General features: G+C 39.2%; 1 long non-coding RNA gene across 1 annotated transcript in view; it reads right to left on the bottom strand.

Annotated features, from left to right (window-relative positions):
• Positions 1-4,038: 4,038 nt before the first annotated feature.
• Positions 4,039-17,353, bottom strand: part of LOC126302909 (uncharacterized) — a 33,358-nt gene continuing 20,043 nt past the window's right edge. The window contains exon 5 of the long non-coding RNA XR_007553155.1: positions 4,039-4,111. This is a non-coding gene — a long non-coding RNA (uncharacterized LOC126302909). The remainder of the gene's footprint in view (positions 4,112-17,353) is intronic.

Below are 17,353 nucleotides of genomic sequence, written 5' to 3'. Positions count from 1 at the left end.
TCATAATATGCTCTAATGTCAAAATGGTGATGTACACTGGCGAAACAATACACCACAGCAATACACACAGCATATGATTTATTATTTTAAAACAAAATTACATTGGAAACTATGTTGACATCATCTTTAGTAAAATTGTAGCAGCCAAAGCATAAAATTCCCTAAAATAAGTCATGATCAGCCTTAACTGGTGAGTAGAGGCAGAAAGTGTGTGTGTGTGTGTGTGTGTGTGTGTGTGTGTGTGTGTGTGTGTGTGATGCGAGCGTCTGTGTTGGGGAGGGGGTTTGTGTTTGTAGTTCACTCATACATTACACAGCCCCAAGTGCTGTGACTGACCCCATCATAAGTTTACAGGATTCAGAGACAATGGCAAGGAATCAAGGTATTCATCTCTGACACAAGAGCCAGTGATAATTTTATCATTGGTAAGAAAACCCAAAACTATTTTACAGAGCTGAATACTGTTAATGTGGCAAAGTTCGGGCCATACTAGTGAATTGATGTGTGAACTCTTGCTAAGCTGTTCCTAACATTTTTTCCCCCTTTCTTATTAAAAATCAATCTCACACTTAGTAAAGTTTTCTGTGGAAGAATGACATTTGAACCATTGAAGTGCCCATCTCCATGCTTTGATGGCTGCAGCAATCAGTTTTAGCCCCCACGCCACAAGTTTCTGATGACACTTCTCAAAGAAGTGGGAGACTGTCACTTGTAGTGTGTGAGATTTATTCTCACTTTTTCTTACACAATAACTGGGATAAAAACTGTGTGCCCAACCGAGACAGGAGACAAACAATTTACTCTTTTACCACCCACTGAACTAGCAACCTTCTTGCATTTGAAGGCAAGGCCAGGTACTGTGTGCCACATCTTCACTGAGACATGATGAACCATTGAAATCTATATTAAGGTCATAGTTCTCATCTCTCCTACTATTGCAATTATTACTGATTAATTGTTGCCTGGTTTTACACATAACCTGAAGTAAAATATTTGTATTCTGCTTTGGACTTTCTGCTAAGAAACATACACTGAGGGCAGTTTCTCCCATGTATACAATTATTTGAGGAGATAGAAGTATCCTTGGCTCTGCCCCTCAGTATTCAGCGAAGGATGAGGCAAATTGAGTGTAGTGAATGAAATGATCTTCATTAGAACTGGAGCAGATTTGTTTCAAACCTTCACTGAGGTATCTGTTCTTACTTTCAATAAATTTAATTTTTATAGTCAAATAAGCTACATTTAATTACAAAATACTTTACTTTATGATTGCTCTCAGCCTAAGTGGGAAAGAAAAGCACCTAGTATATTACAATAACTAATAAGCTCTTAGGGAGTGATATGCACTTCGAAAAAAAGGTGTCACGAAATTTTAACCTAGAAGAACTAATGTTGTGTAGGTCAACAGTGCACCATTTATAAACTATGGAAACTTTCTGCCATGCACTTTGATTGACTGTGGGTTTGCCCTGTTGCCGGTGGTCTTGAGAATGCATAACTGTGAATGATTTGCCTGCTAGAGATCAAAACGTATCCAAGGCATCCCACACACTCGATGGTACTGTGACAGCTTTCCACTCAGGGAGCCTCGGGGCAAATCCACCAAGGTCCCAACACATCCATTGCAGTTTCATGATAAGACGTTCTGGGAACAAACCCCTCAACAGCTGTTAGTTCATGTACAGAAAGCCTTTTACAAATTGTGTCGGCACTGAAAAGAGCCTTTTTTGTAGCTAGGACACTGTTTACCAAAGCAGGTGCTCAAACTGGCGACCCTCTGAGGTGACACAAGCTTGGTAACGTCAAACGGTGTTTTGCCGAACTCTTTTAAAGATTCCTGGCATTGCCCTGATGTGATTGGTGGCATGCTCAATGTGATACATTAATTCCTCTTCATTTTTAGGTGGTTCACGTGCAGGTGAGTGAACAAGAACCTTGAAGAATCCCCATAGGAAAAAGTCTGGTGGCATGAGATCTGGTCTTCAGGGCCATGTCCTACAAGCACCTCTGCCATTGAACTGGCCGTCAAAGAGTTAATTTAGATATATGCACACAGCACGACTGTTATGTACGGATGCCCCATCATGCTGCAACTACATGCGTAGTCAGATGTCCAGGGGAACGTCTTCCAGCAGGCTGGGTAGAGTTTCTTACTAAAAATCAAGGCAATTGGCCCCAGTAAGTTGACGAGGTAGACGGACTGGCCAAATCAGATGGTCGCCCACAATGACTACCTAAATGTTAAATGAAAATTGTTCCTGGTTTCCCTGGGTGCATGTGAGAGGAGGATTTCCCCTTGCCCAGTAATGAACGTTTTGAGTGTTGTAAAGGAAATCTTGACAGAAGGTACACAATGGTGGGGAAGTCAGGACCTCGTGCAACACTTCACAGAAACCACCGGAAAAACCCTAGCCTGTGGTCATAGTCCGCCACAGGATGTAGGTCTTTGACAGGGTGGAAACTAAATGGATGCTGTCCATAGTTACTCAGAACCTCCCAGACTAACTGATGAGTGACCCCCAAGTTGTGTCCAACCACTCGAGGACTTGTCGTAGGTGCTTCCTTGAAGTGCTTGAAAACAGTCTCTTCAAATGCAGCATCCTATCATGTTTGAGGTCTTCCAGCATCATCACGATATCCCACTAATGAGTATGTTTCATTAAGTTGCTGGCTAATTGCTGTAAACATCTGGGGGTATGGGTGGAGTCTTGCTGCATACCGTTCCTCACACAACTGTCGAGCTTCATGCGCATTACCACTGGCTAGTCCATAGTCAAAATTCATATCTTGTTGTTCCTCAAATCAATACTGTGCTGCCATGCTTACAGCATGACTAAATCACAGGTGATGTTTCTGTGCTCTGAAGTGAAGCTTATGTGTGAATGCCTCTGATGTGAGGTTGAGACAAACAACAAGACCAATTTGACGTGTGTGTATCACATGGTGCGAGTGACAGGGTGAGGGATGTTTGTATGTGTGAACCAACAACCATAGCACTGCCCGTCAACTGATGAACAGCAACAGGGCAATCCCACAGCCAATTGGAGCATGTGGTGCCAAGTTTCCATAGTTTAAAAAGGATGCGTTGTCAACCTACACAACATTAGTACTTTTGGTTCCTATTGGCGTCAGCTATCTAGGGTTAAAATTTTGTAACACAATTTTTCTGCACCCTGCTTAAATTATCAAGAAACTGCTTACTAGACAATGGACATATTTTGCCTGAGTCAGAATCATGGCAAAAAAGTCAAAAAAATATCTGAGGGATCATCATATGGACAATTTTCTGGGAGAGTATGCCAAACAGTGAGAATGGCTGCATAGTTACTTTTACATGGCACTGTGAAATATATGCTGAAGAAAACAAAAGTTTTTTAGTGAACTACTAAATGACGTACATTAAACTCAAGATATCCGAGGGATGAGAAGACTAACCTGAAATGTGTGTGCAGAATCATTTTGAAAACCAGGTTAATATTTTAAGAAGATTATATGCTAAAAAATCAAATTTTTCAGATGTAATACCAATATCAATGCTCCTTCCCCTCCCCCTCCTCCCCCTCTTCCACCTCCACCACCACCGATTAAACTTACCACCAATGTCTGAGGTGTATTAGTTCTTATGACAACTGATTGTTTCTTATTTCTATACTGATTATCATTGATTTTTGCCTTTTGTCAATTTGTGTCCAAGTCAACAATGCCATTATCTTCATCACTTGAGTCTTCACTATCACTAATAACATCGAAACTTATTCCAGCTGCCAGAAAATGATTCTTTGTAGTTGTAGCTATGTTGCTACATTCTGGTTTATTTCTTTTGAGGATTACACAATTAGTTCTTTCTTCTTCTAAACATGGCTGATTTCCAGTACTTTTAGTATCACATTTTTCATTTATAGCATTATTGGAACCAAGTCCATGAACTGTATCTGTGAACTTATTGTTGGCAGGTAAGGATGAAAATGCAGAATTCCTCTTTCGTGTTTTGTTTCTGAATTCCTCACAACTACTTTCTTGTGACGATTGCCCAGGGGTTTTTGGGAGGAGGAACAGCTGTCTAAAATAGCTTCATTGTCATTTCCCTTCCACTGAAAATCTTGTGGTTCTCCTGATTATCAGACAGAAAGCAAAAAAAAAAAAAAGATTAAAACTGAAGTTATTATAAAGAAGAAGTCAACTTAATGCATGAATGTAAAACAATCAAAGAGAAATAAAATAATTAATTAATGGAATTATCATATCATTTACAATGTGATATAAATATGTATGTACAAGAATTAAATGATAAACAAGCAAATCTGTGAAACTAAAACCCTTAAGTGGTAACTAAGTTAGTCAAATGAGTTTAAAATGAACTAACACAAAATCTGGAAAAAAATTAAAGAAAGCTTTCTCAGAATCTACATAAAGATAATCACTAACCATATAGGTATGGTACTGAATAGACAACATGCACATACAACGAGACTGGAAATGTCGTTGTGTTTTTGGACAACATTCTTCTTAGCTTTCAATGTTCTCCTTCTAAGCTGATGAAAAACACAGACCCATTGACTCAAACATGCACAGCTACGTTGACCCAACTGATTACATAGCCCTAAGGCAGCAGCCCAGTGGTGGGAGGAGTTCTGCTGGATGGGGAGGGTGGGAGGAGTAGTGAGGGTGAAAGGCAGTGGGAGGAAAAGGCAACAATGGAAAGAGATAGGTATGCAGAAACAGAAGACCCACCAATGAGCAGATGCCACAGGTTCTGCAATATCCAAGAAGTCAAGCCTGTTGTGCTCAGCAACATGTTCTGTTACTGGATAGTCAATTTTGCTGTTTGTTATATTTTTAGATTGGTTATTATTCAAGTGTCGTGTTTACATAAAAATCTGTACCAAGGTCACAGCTGAGTTTTCCCTATTCCATTCCCACATGGAGCACAGGAAGAATGATTGTTCACAAGCCTCTGTGTGTGCTGCAATAAATTTAATCTTGTCATGACAATGACTATGGGAGCAATCTGTAGGAGTTTGTAGTATATTTGAAAGAGTCAAAATTGATAGCAATTCTAGAAACTTTGTTAGAAGACTTTCTCAGGACTCTAAGGCTGCCAGTTCAGTTCTTTCAAAATCCGTAACTCTCTTCTGTGGATCAAACAAACCTGTGACCATTCATAAAACAAGCCTGTGACTATTAATACTTCCCTTCTCTGTATGCATTCAATATCCCCTACTAGTCCTAATTGGTAAGGGTCCCACACAAACAATATTTTAAGATGGATCACATGATTGATTTTTAATCTATCTCCTTTGTAAACTAATTGCATTTTCCTACTATTCTACCAAAAAACTGAAGTTTGCTACATGCTTTACCTATGACCGACCTTATGTCATTTTCCCTTTCATGTCATACCAAGTGTTACACTCGTGTATTTGTGTGACTTTACCAATTTCAACTATGATTCACTGATATTATGTTCATCTCACACTATGTTTATTTTTTATGTTGTGAAGTGCACAATTTTACATTTCCGAACATTTGAATAAACTTGTCAATCATTGCACCACTCTGAAATCTTATCATGGCCTCAGTGAATATTTTTGCAGTTTCCTTCAAACTGTATTTCATTGTAGATAACTGCATCATTGAAAAAAGTTGAGTTTCTATTAATATTGTCTGCAAGGTCATAAATATGCAACATGGGCAGCAAGGGATCCAACACACTTCCCTGGGGTACATCCAAAGTTACTTCAGTTCTATATTTGTCAATAGTTCTCTATCCAAGATAACATGCTGAATCCTTCTTACTAAGAAGTCTTCAATCCAGTCACAAATTTTGCCCAGTACACCACACGATAGTACTTTTGTTGAGAAATGTAGGTGTGATATTAAATCAAATGCTTTTTGGAGATCAAGAAATACTGTAACTTTGATGGCTTTAGAACATTGCATGAGAAAAGCATGTGCTGATTTTCACATGATTATGTTTACTAAATTCACTCTAATTAGCATGGAGGAGGTTGTTCTGTTCAACAGCTCTTATACGTGGGTTCAGAATATGTTGTAAGTTTCTGCTACAAATCAATGTTCAGGATACTGGACAGTAATTTTGTGGATCACTTCTGCTAACTTTCTTATAGACAAGTGTAACCTATGCTTTCTTCCAGCTACTGGGTATGGTTTTTGCCTGAGAGAACTACTATAGGTTGTAGTAACAGAGGGACTAACTCAGATCAAAATTGGGCAGAATTTGAAAGGTACTCAACCGACCCCTGAGATTTGTTCAAATTTAATGATTTCAGCTGTTTCTCAATGTCACTGAAGCTAATACCATTTCACTCATCTCTTCAGTGGTATAAAGATTTAACTGGTGCAATACTCCTGTGTTTGCTTTTGTAAATGAACATTTGAAAACAAAGTTAAGAATTTTTGCTTTTGCATTACTACTCTCAATTTCAGTTCTCGTCTAGTCTGCAAGTGACTGGATGCTAACTTTTGTGCTACTAAAAGCCCTTACCTATGAGTATATTCCAAATTTCATTTAGCATTTCTATCTGCAGCCCTATGGTTTCTTTTACACATATTATCCAGTAGTCTGTTTCTTTAAAAGATTCTTTACAGTGACTGTATACCATAGAGGATCTCTTACATCATGAACTGTTTACTGGGTATATAACTTTCCAATGTTCAGTCAACTATTCTTTGAAACTTGAGCCCTAATTCCTCTATATGTCCCTGTACTGTGCTGAAAGGTTCCAGTTCCTCACTGAGATATGATACTACTGCCTCTCTGTCTACTGAACACATAGGAAAAGATAGATTGCTATGTATCGTAAAAATGACATGTTAAGTTGCAGACAGTCACAATTAAAAGATATGTAAATTAAAGGGGTATCACTGCTGTTAGCTGCAGTGAAACATTAAGCAGAATCAGTGGTGATATTCATCATTTCAGAGCAGTATTAAACGAAGGCAGATGCTGAGCTAAAAATGTGGTTAAGTTGTTTTAGTCTAGAGTAACAATGGGAGCATTCCACAGCAACTGGTTCAGTGGAGTGGTTCAAGGAATAGGGCCATATATGGATATGCAACAGGAGATATACTTGTAGACTAGGTTTGCAATGGAGTGAATGTGAAGGTTCTGCCAGCATACCATAGGGGCACATTGCCTGTTACTCCAGGTATGTTATCAATATGTGGTCATGTTCTATGGCAGGGGATGGCTGCTAATAGAATAAAGTACTGTTGATGGTTTGTAGTCTCAGTGACAGAGGTTCTCATAGAGCCATCGGAGAGATGGAGATTGTTGTCCAGCACGGTGGCATGCCAAGTTAAAGAGGACCGTGCAAACAGAAGAGGACAGAAAGTCTGGATGCTGTGGAAGAATAAGGATATAGTGTCTTGCCCAGATCAGATCAGATCAGATCATAATATAATTAACAAAGACAGACATGACAAGGGCATAGGATTTTTGGGTGGCTAGTAAGGCTTCCTTTAATAACCCATAAACAGACTGGTATGTTTTAGACTGGTCGCACTTTAACTTTTCTGTGGTTTCCTTTAATTACACTGACTGACCACATTAAGAGTGCTGTCAAAGAGTGGTACATGCTTCAGCAGCAGCTTCTCAACTACCAAAAGTACTGCATGTCAAAGCATGTCAACAATGATCTGAGCATTTTATAAGTAACACAGTATCGAGTGTTACCAAGTGGCAGATTTTGATTTCACAGGTATGTGCTTTTGAACAAAGGGGTTTTACACTGAAGTGACAAAAGTAATGGGATAGCAATATGCACAAATACAGATGCCAGTAGTGTTGTGTACAAAAGGTATAAATGGACAGTGCACTGGTGAAGCTGCCACTTGAACTCAGATGATTTATGTCAAAAGGTGTCCAATGAGATCAGGGCTACAGGAGATGAATTAACAGACTTTAGATGTGGAGTGGTAGTTGGAGCTAGACACATGGGTACCCTATTTTGGAAATAATTACACAATTCAATTTTCTGAAATCCACAGCGTCAAGACTGTGCTGAGAATACAGTTACCTCTCAATGAGCACAATGCACTGGCCAACTGCCTTCACTTAACAATTGAGATCAGTGATGTTTGAACAGAGCTGTCAGTACCAACAGACAAGTGACACTGCAAGAAATTACTACAGAAATGAATGTGGGACGTAAGATAAACATACGCATTAGGACGGTATAGCAAAATTTGGCATAATGGACTCTCACAGCAGATGACCAACACGAGTGCCTTTTCTAATGTCACAAAATGTGGCTTGTGAAGACACTGGTTAGACCCTAAATGACTGGAAAACTGTGGCATAATCAGACGAGGCCCAATTTCAGTTGGTACAAACTTGTGGCAGGATTTGTGCAGATGTGTGCTGCAGACCCCATGAAGTTGTGGACCTGAGTCATCAACGAGGCACTGGGCAAGCTGGTAGTGGCTCCATAATGGTGTGGGCTGTGTTTACATGGAATGGACTGGGCCCTCTGGCACAACTTAATACAGCATTGGCTGGAAACAGTTATGTTTGGCTACTTGGAGAACATTTTCAGTCATTAATGGACTTCGTGTTCCCAAACAACAATGGAATTAATATGGGTGACAATGCATCATGTCACTGGGCCACAATCATTTGTGATTGGTCTGCAGAAGATTCTGCACAATTTGAGCAATCGATATGGCCACACAGATTACTCAACACGAGTCCCATTGAACATTTATGGGTCATAATCGAAAGGTCAGTTCATGCACAAAACCCTGCACAGCAACATTTTCACAATTATGGATGGCTATAGCAGCAGCATTCTTCAATATTTCTGCAGAGGATTTCCAATGACTTCTTGAGTCTGTGCCACATTGAGCTACTGCATTACACCAGGCAAAAGGAGGTCTGACACAATATTAGAAGGTCTCCTAAGTCTTTTGTCCTCTCAGTGTATTTTGGTTATTGTGCTGTTTCTGTTCACCCTAATCTTCCATCCTACAACTCTTTATTTACACAATACCTTCAACAACAAGTTTCATAAACAAGGCATAAAGTAACATGTACCCAACCATTTTCTCTTTTCTAGTTATAAAGTTCTTCACCTGTCATATTTCTTGCTGACTCACTGCTGGACTTAGTTCCTTATTCAATCAGTCTCCTGATTTTCAATAAACTCTCTTGGAACACCAAAATTTACAGGCTGTAATAATTTTTTTCTGATTTTCCATCATACATGCTGTGCTCTAAACAGACTTTAATTAATCTTTGTCTGATCTCTGCATATGGGGAAGCATTTAAATGGTGTTCCATTTTTATCTTATGGGACCAAATTGCTTATGTCGTCGGTCCCTATGATGTTCCATAATTCTACATAATTTGATCAGCAATATATATCCATAATTTGGTATGCCTGTCTAACAATAATCCTGAAACATTAAGCAAGAAGAGTTGAAAGAATTGCCATCCTTTCTCATAATTTATCTTTGGACAGCTGAGTAAAGGACTCTGAAGTGACTGTGGGACAATGAATGAGACAACACTCTTAGCCATGCTTTGATTATGTCAATCTTTCAATGTAATTCAAACAGAATACTTTCCATCATATATATCACACAAAAACATTTTCAAAGATTTTTTGATATCTGTTGGGCACACTGTGAGAAAATTGAGAAATGTTTTGTCATACCAATATGCAAAAATACTAAGACAATGAAGAGTCAAGGTAAAACCACATCCTTAGGTAACAAACAAAATATCTAGAGATACAGGTACAATTGCAGTCTGGACACTTGTTAAATATCTTGAAAGAACACTTGCTGAGTAATTTGTAACTCGAGTCATATGACTGAAAGGTGGAAAGCTTTTCTAGAAATATTCATTTTCCTGTAGCTGCCCTTACGATATTCATAGACTTAAAATATTTAGAAGTAAAATCATAGTATTAACAGACAACCTGTTTCATTAGTATAATCAGTATTCAATATAAAAGGAAATTTAAGTTGTAACACAGTTTAATACAAAGAACAGTCAAGGGCAAGATGCAGAATTTCACTCAATCAACCAATTGTTTAATGTTCAATTAACGAGGGTATTTGAGATACAGAACAAAGTCAATTGGGGGAAAACCAGCCAATCTCCAGAAAACACAGAACAGAAAAATCTGGGTGGCCGGATGGTGATTTGCACCATCTCATTCAGCAATTCCAGTGCACAAAATACTGTGAAACAGTGAATAATGCTATCAAACAAGCTAAAACCATGCATCACATGAGAGAACAGCAAACGCACTGAATAAAATTACAACTATTACAACAGGAATAGGGCATTCAGGGTTAAAGTGAAAATTTACGCAATCCAGAAAACTTTTCATAGCCACTATTTTTCATTACTTTGCAAGTAAAATCAAGCTGTTACTGACAAACATGTAGAACTTTTGGAATATTGTTTTCTGAGTCAGTTGCATCACATGCAGCAACAACAACCAAACAAACAAACAGAGGAAACTGAATCATTTATTGAAACAAGTAAAGACTCATACATACAACAAAATATCATGTAAAACTATGTTGTTGTTGTGGTCTTCAGTCCTGAGACTGGTTTGATGCACCTCTCCATGCTACTCTATCCTGTGCAAGCTTCTTCATCTCCCGGTACCTACTGCAACCTACATCCTTCTAAATCTGATCAGTGTATTCATCTCTTGGTCTCCCTCTACGATTTTTACCCTCCATGCCGCCCTCCAGTTCTAAATTGGTGATCCCTTGGTGCCTCAGAACATGTCCTACCAACCGGTCCCTTCTTCTCATCAAATTGTGCCACAAACTCCTCTTCTATTCAATACCTCCTCATTAGTTATGTGATCTACCCATCTATCCTTCAGCATTCTTCTCTAGCACCACATTTCGAAAGCTTCTATTCTCTTACTGTCCAAACTATTTATCATCCATGTTTCACTTCCATACATGGCTACACTCAATATGAATACTTTCAGAAACGACTCCCTGACACTTAAATCTTCAGAAACGCTTTCCTTGCCATTGCCAGTCTACATATTTTATTTTCTCTACTTTGACCATCATCAGTTATTTTGCTCCCCAAATAGCAAAACTCATTTACTAATTTAAGTGTCTCATTTCCTAATCTAATTCCCTCAGCATCACCCGACTTAATTTGACTACATTCCATTATCCTCGTTTTGCTTTTGTTGATATTCATCTTGTATCCTCCTTTCAAGAAACTGTCCATTATGTTCAACTGCTCTTACAAGTCGTTTGCTGTCTCTGATAGAATTACAATGTCATCAGCAAGCCTCAAAGTTTTCATTTCTTCTCCATAGATTTTAATACCTACTCCAGATTTTTCTTTTGTTTCCTTTACTGCTTGCTCAATATACAGATTGAATAACATTGGGGAGAGGCTACAACTCTGTATCACTCCCTTCCCAACCACTGCTTCCCTTTCATGCCCCTTGACTGCTTTCTGGTTTCTGTACAAATTGTAAATAGCCTTTCGCTTCCTGTATTTAACCCCTGACACCTTTAGAATTTGAAAAAGAGTATTCTAGTCAACATTGTCAAATGCTTTCTCTAAGTCTAAAAATGCTAGAAACATAGGTTTGCCTTTCCTTAATCTTTCTTCTAAGATAAGTCGTAATGTCAGTATTGCCTCACGTGTTCCAATATTTCTAGGGAATCCAAACTGATCTTCCCCAATGCTGGCTTCTACCAGTTTTTCCATTCGTCCACAAAGAATTTGTGTTAGTAGTTTGCAGCTGTGACTTATTAAACTGATAGTCCGGTAAATTTCACATCTCCTGCTTTCTTTGAGATTGGAGTTGTTATATTCTTCTTTAAGTCTGAGGGTACTTTGCCTGTCTCATACATCTTCCTCACCAGATGGTAGAATTTTGTCAGGACTGGCTCTCTCATTAGTTCTAATCTGAATGTTGTCTAGTCCCGGGGCCTTGTTTCAGCTCAGGTCTTTCAGTGCTCCGTCAAACTCTTCACGCAGTATCGTATCTCCCATTTCATCTTCATCTACATTCTCTTCCATTTCTATAATATTGTTCTCAAGTACATTGCCCTTGTATAGACCCTCTATATACTCCTTCCATCTTTCTGCTTCCCCTTCTTTGGTTAGAACTGGGTTTCCATCTGAGCTCTTGATATTCATACAAGTGGTTCTCTTTTCTCCAAAAGTCTCTTTAATTTTCCTGTAGGTAGTATCTATCTTACCCCTAGTGAGATAAGCCTCTACATCCTTAAATTTATCCTCTGGCCATCCCTGCTTAGCCGTTTTGCACTTCCTGCCAATCTCATTTTTCAGATGTTTGTATTCCTTTTTGCCTGCTTCATTTACTGCATTTTTATATTTTCCCCTTTCATGAATTAAATTCAATATTTCTTTTGTTACCCAAGTGTTTCTACTAGCCCTTGTCTTTTTACCTATTTGATCCTCTGCTGCCTTCACTATTTCATCCCTCAGAGCTACCCATTCTTCTTCTACTGCGTTTCTTCCCCCCCTTTCCTGTCAATTGTTCTCTTATGCTCTCCCTGAAACTCTGTACAACCTCTGGTTCTTTCAGTTTATTCAGGTACCATCTCCTTAAATTCCCACATTTTAGCAGTTTCTTCAGTTTTAATCTACAGTTCATAACCAATAGATTCTGGTCAGAGTCCAAATCAGCCCCTGGAAATGTCTTACAATTTAAAACCTGGATCCCGTATCTCTGTCTTACCATTATTTAATCTATCTGATACCGTTCAGTATCTCTGGGGTTATTCCATGTATACAACCTCCTTTTATGATTCTTGAATCAAGTGTTAGCTGTGATTAAGTTATGCTCTGTGCAAAATTCTGCCACACAGCTTCCTCTTTCATTTCTTCCCGCCAATCCATATTCACCTACTATGTTTCCTTCTCTCCCTTTTCCTACTCTCTTATTCCAGTCACCCACAACTATTAAATTTTCATTTCCCTTCAATACCTGCATAATTTCTTTTATCTCATCATGCATTTCATCAATTTCTTCATCATCTCCAGAGCTAGTTGGCATATAAACTGGTACTACTGTAGTAGGCGTGGGCTTCTTGTTTATCTTGGTCACAATAATGCCTTCACTATGCTGTTCGTAGTATCTTACCCGCACACCTATTTTTTTTATTCGTTGTTAAACCTACTCCTGCAATACCTCTATTCGATTTTGTATTTATAACCCTGCATTCACCTGACCAAAAGTCTTGTTCCTCCTGTCAGCAATCTTCACTAATTACTACTACATTTAACTTTAACCTATCCATTTCCCTTTTTTTAATTTCTAACCTACCTGCTCGATTAAGGGATCTGACATTCCATGCTCTGATCCGTAGAACACCAGTTTTCTTTCTCCTGATAACAACGTCCTCTTGAGTAGTCCCCGCCCGGTGATCCGAATGGGGGACTGTTTTACCTCCGGAATATTTTACCCAAGAGGGCACCATCATCATTTAACCATACAGTAAAGCTGCATGCCCTAGGGAAAAATTATGGCTGTAGTTTCCCCTTGCTTTCAGTCGTTTGCAGTACCAGCACAGCAAGGCCGTTTTGATTATTGTTACAAGGCCAGATCAGTCAATCAACCAGACTGTTGCCCCAGCTGAAAAGGCTGCTGCCCCTCTTCAGGAACCACACATTTGTCTGGCCTCTCAACAGATACCCCTCCGCTGTGGCTGCACCTACGGTACGGCCATCTGTATCGCTGAGGCATGCAAGCCTCCCCACCAACAGCATGGTCCATGGTTCATGGGAGGGGGGGGGGGGGGGGGGATGTAAAACTATAATAATGAAAATAATCATTTTTTGAAAATATATTGTAGTCTTTCCTTTTCATCCCAGCCAGTAAGTCTTCCCTGACCTGGGGTTCTGGCTGATTTTTCTGAACTTTATCTCTTTTCCTAAACCTCAGCAGGTCTTTTTCCTTCAGGCCTCTGCCTAAAGCTTGCGTACATAATACATTTCTTACGTGTGTTCCCCTGCTGCCATCAGTAACAAGATCTTTTGTCTATCCATTTTTATTATGTATAATTATAAGTATCAGTACATAACACAACAATACTGTAATGCCTCCAGTAAATTTTGTGCATCACTCAATTAAAAGCAGCTCCACTATAGCAGTATGCAAGACAAGCGGTCAAGTACACCATTGCACCATTTTCTATTACATGTTTTGTAGATCTACTTCTAAACTTACTGTATTAAGTTTTTTCATTAGTTATTGAACTCTACCTGCACTACACATTAACAGTGATTCTGTTAAAAATAGTCTGCAATGCTTCAATGCATGTGGCACTACAATCCTGCAGACAAAGAGAACATTGCAGTGGAAAACAGACAACTTGAAAAGCGGAGAGAAGATGAAGTGAAACTATTATGGTGAAATGTAAACTATAAAAAACTGCATTCCATAAATGACCACTGGTCTTGAAAAAGTGCTTGTGTTAACTCTGATACAGATCATTTTTAAAAGGTTTGTTCTGTATCTTTGCTAACTTACCCTAACTGTAGTAGACCGTTCTCATTCATGAAATGTGAATGTTGATTGTGAAAGAACTTTTCAGCAATAATATTTGACATACAAGGTGAGGAGAAGTGACTGAACAGTTCTTGATCAACAGAGGGAATCTAGTGTCTGTATTCAATCTTGAAAAGGAGAAGGTGCAGGATAGGGTTCACTGATTTGGATCCAATTTTTTGAGTAGTAGCATGTGGATGTCACTTACATGTGCCTAAAATATCAAAGGATATTCCTCTCATACTCTCATGCCCTTGACCAATATGAAGAAAGTCAATGATTTTGCTGATGCTCGTTTAAAATGGAAATTCCTGTTATTAAAAATAACATAGTTGCATTCAATAGCTATGAAACATATGAAGGGTTTCAGGGTGCAATGGGCTGCTATGAACAACTGATGAAGAGAACATTACAACAATGGGCAACAGCAATGCCAGGAGAGGGAAAAAAATTTAAAACTGGGAATCAAACCACAGAGAGAGAGAGAGAGAGAGAGAGAGAGAGAGAGAGAGAGAGAGAGAGAGAGAGAGAGAGAGAGAGACCGACCACATAACCTCTTCATAATGATCTTGTTTGTTAGGTTCAGTGTATAATGTCGTATCTCCATTATTTACTATGAAATTCTAATTCATAATTTCAGTAACCTGCTCTGCAATTGCTTGACTCCTAGCTATTTCTACAGGACTCATGTAGGCAGAAAGATTGTTGGTGATCACACATTTTTCTTCATAAATTGAGAAAGCGTCATGAAAAGTTGTAGTTTTGATGTTTCCACCCATAACATCACTGGTAGAAGATTTTTGTTGGGTTTCCATTTTCCATTAAAATAATAACTTTTTATGAAAATCACTGCAAACACAATGCAAGGCAGCACTCATAACTGTAGAGACCATTAAAAAAAAGTCAGGCAAAAGATACAGCAACGACAAACTATACGGGATTTGAAACAGCTGCCAGAGCCATGTGCTCTGACCCATAGAAGAGAAACAAACAGGAAGGGGAAAGTGAGGATATGACAACAGAATATTGCTACTGAAGGACAGTTTAAATCACAAACCATCAGAAATGTACCATTTAAAATGATTATTCTTTATATATATTAATTTATTAATGTAATCGTAAGTAAATTTAATATATTAAACAAGGAAACTTCAGGTCAGAATATCAACAATGTAGGAAAATATAGATTGCTACGTATTGTAAAGGTGAAACATTGTGTTGCAGACAGGTACAATTAAAAGACACTTACACATAAGCTTTCAGACACCACCTTCATGAGAAAAAGGTGAAGGGTATGGGTGAAAGTATAGTGCAAGTATACTGGTACATTTAAAGCATTAATTTTAAACAATGAAAACTCCAGGCTGGAATATCAACAATATAACGAAATGACAGAGTGCTATTTACTGTAAAGATGACACGTTAAGTTGCAAACAGGCATAACTACATGACATTTAAACATTAGCATTCAACAACAGTCTTTGTCTGAAAAGTAAACACACACACACACATTCACTCACCCAAGCAGGCACACCTGATGCCCACATCTTGACTGCCATCCATGGCAGCTCTGGCCAGAATGCAACTGTCACATAGAAGAGAGAAGCAGCAGTCTGGAGTGGGGAGGGAAAGGGAAGTGAAGGAGACAGCAGTGTACGTGTGGGAGGAGAGATGAGTCTGTCTGACAGGCCATGCAGGGGACTAGGCTGGTGACAAGTGTTGCTTTGGGAGGCTGTGAGGCAGGGAGCTGGGGAGAAACATGGAGCAAAAAGGGGTAGAATCGAGGAATGGGACAGATGGGTGGGTGTGTTGGCAGAGGGTGCCAAACAAAGAGGTTGGGAGACAAGAATAGGGATGAGATGACAGAATAGAGGAGGTGAAAACTGTTAGATGGAGGGTGTGGGAACAGTATGTTGCCACAGGGTTAGGTCGGAATAACTTCAGGTGCAGAGAATGTGCTGTAAGGATACTCCCATCTCTGCTCTTCAGAAAAGCTGGTGGTGGAGGGGAGGATCCAGATAGCTTGGGTTGAGAAGCAGCCATGAAACACAAGCACGTTATGTTCAGCTGCGTGTTGCGTCACTTTGCTCTCGGCCACAATTCGGCGGTGGCCATTCATCCTGGCAGACAGCTGGTTGGCAACTACAACAATATAAAAATCTCTGCAACAATCGCGGCAGAGCTGGTATATGACGGTGGCTGCTGTCACAGCTAGGCAGCCTCTGAAGGGATACAATAAGCCTGTGACAGGACTACAATAGGAAGTGCTGGGTGAGGGACTGGGCAGCTCTTGCACCTGGTCCTCCCACAGGGATGTGATTGGGATTGAGAGTGGTACAGGAATGGACTATAATGCTGAGGAGTTTGGGTGTGTCATGGAACACTACTTTCAATGAGGTTTGAAGTATCTTGGGTTGGATGTACGTCATTAATCCCTAATTTTATGTATATAAATGAACTGTTTAAACATATTTACATTTTACAATTAATAGATTAACATTGAGAGGCCCGTTGATATACCTTATGTTGATATCTCCCTCACCCATCCAACCACCCCCAAAATACAAAATATAGTAGTCTCCTTGGTGTTATTTGAGAGGAATAGGCAATGTGTACCAGATTTCACCATCTTCCTTCATTTTCATACTCATCCATGATACAGCACAACAAAGAAACAAAAAGAATCCTAGACTAACACAGGATAAAATTTCAGTTTGAATAAGTGACTATATTAGTTACAAGATACAACTAGTTTTCAAAGAGAAAAGAAAATAAAACTACAAAGTCTTCTCCTCCACCCCCCCCCCCCCCAA

Source organism: Schistocerca gregaria, unplaced genomic scaffold, assembly GCF_023897955.1.
Source record: "Schistocerca gregaria isolate iqSchGreg1 unplaced genomic scaffold, iqSchGreg1.2 ptg000180l, whole genome shotgun sequence".
Taxonomy (NCBI): Eukaryota; Metazoa; Arthropoda; class Insecta; order Orthoptera; family Acrididae; genus Schistocerca; species Schistocerca gregaria.
This window is presented reverse-complemented; position numbering and strand designations above follow the sequence as displayed.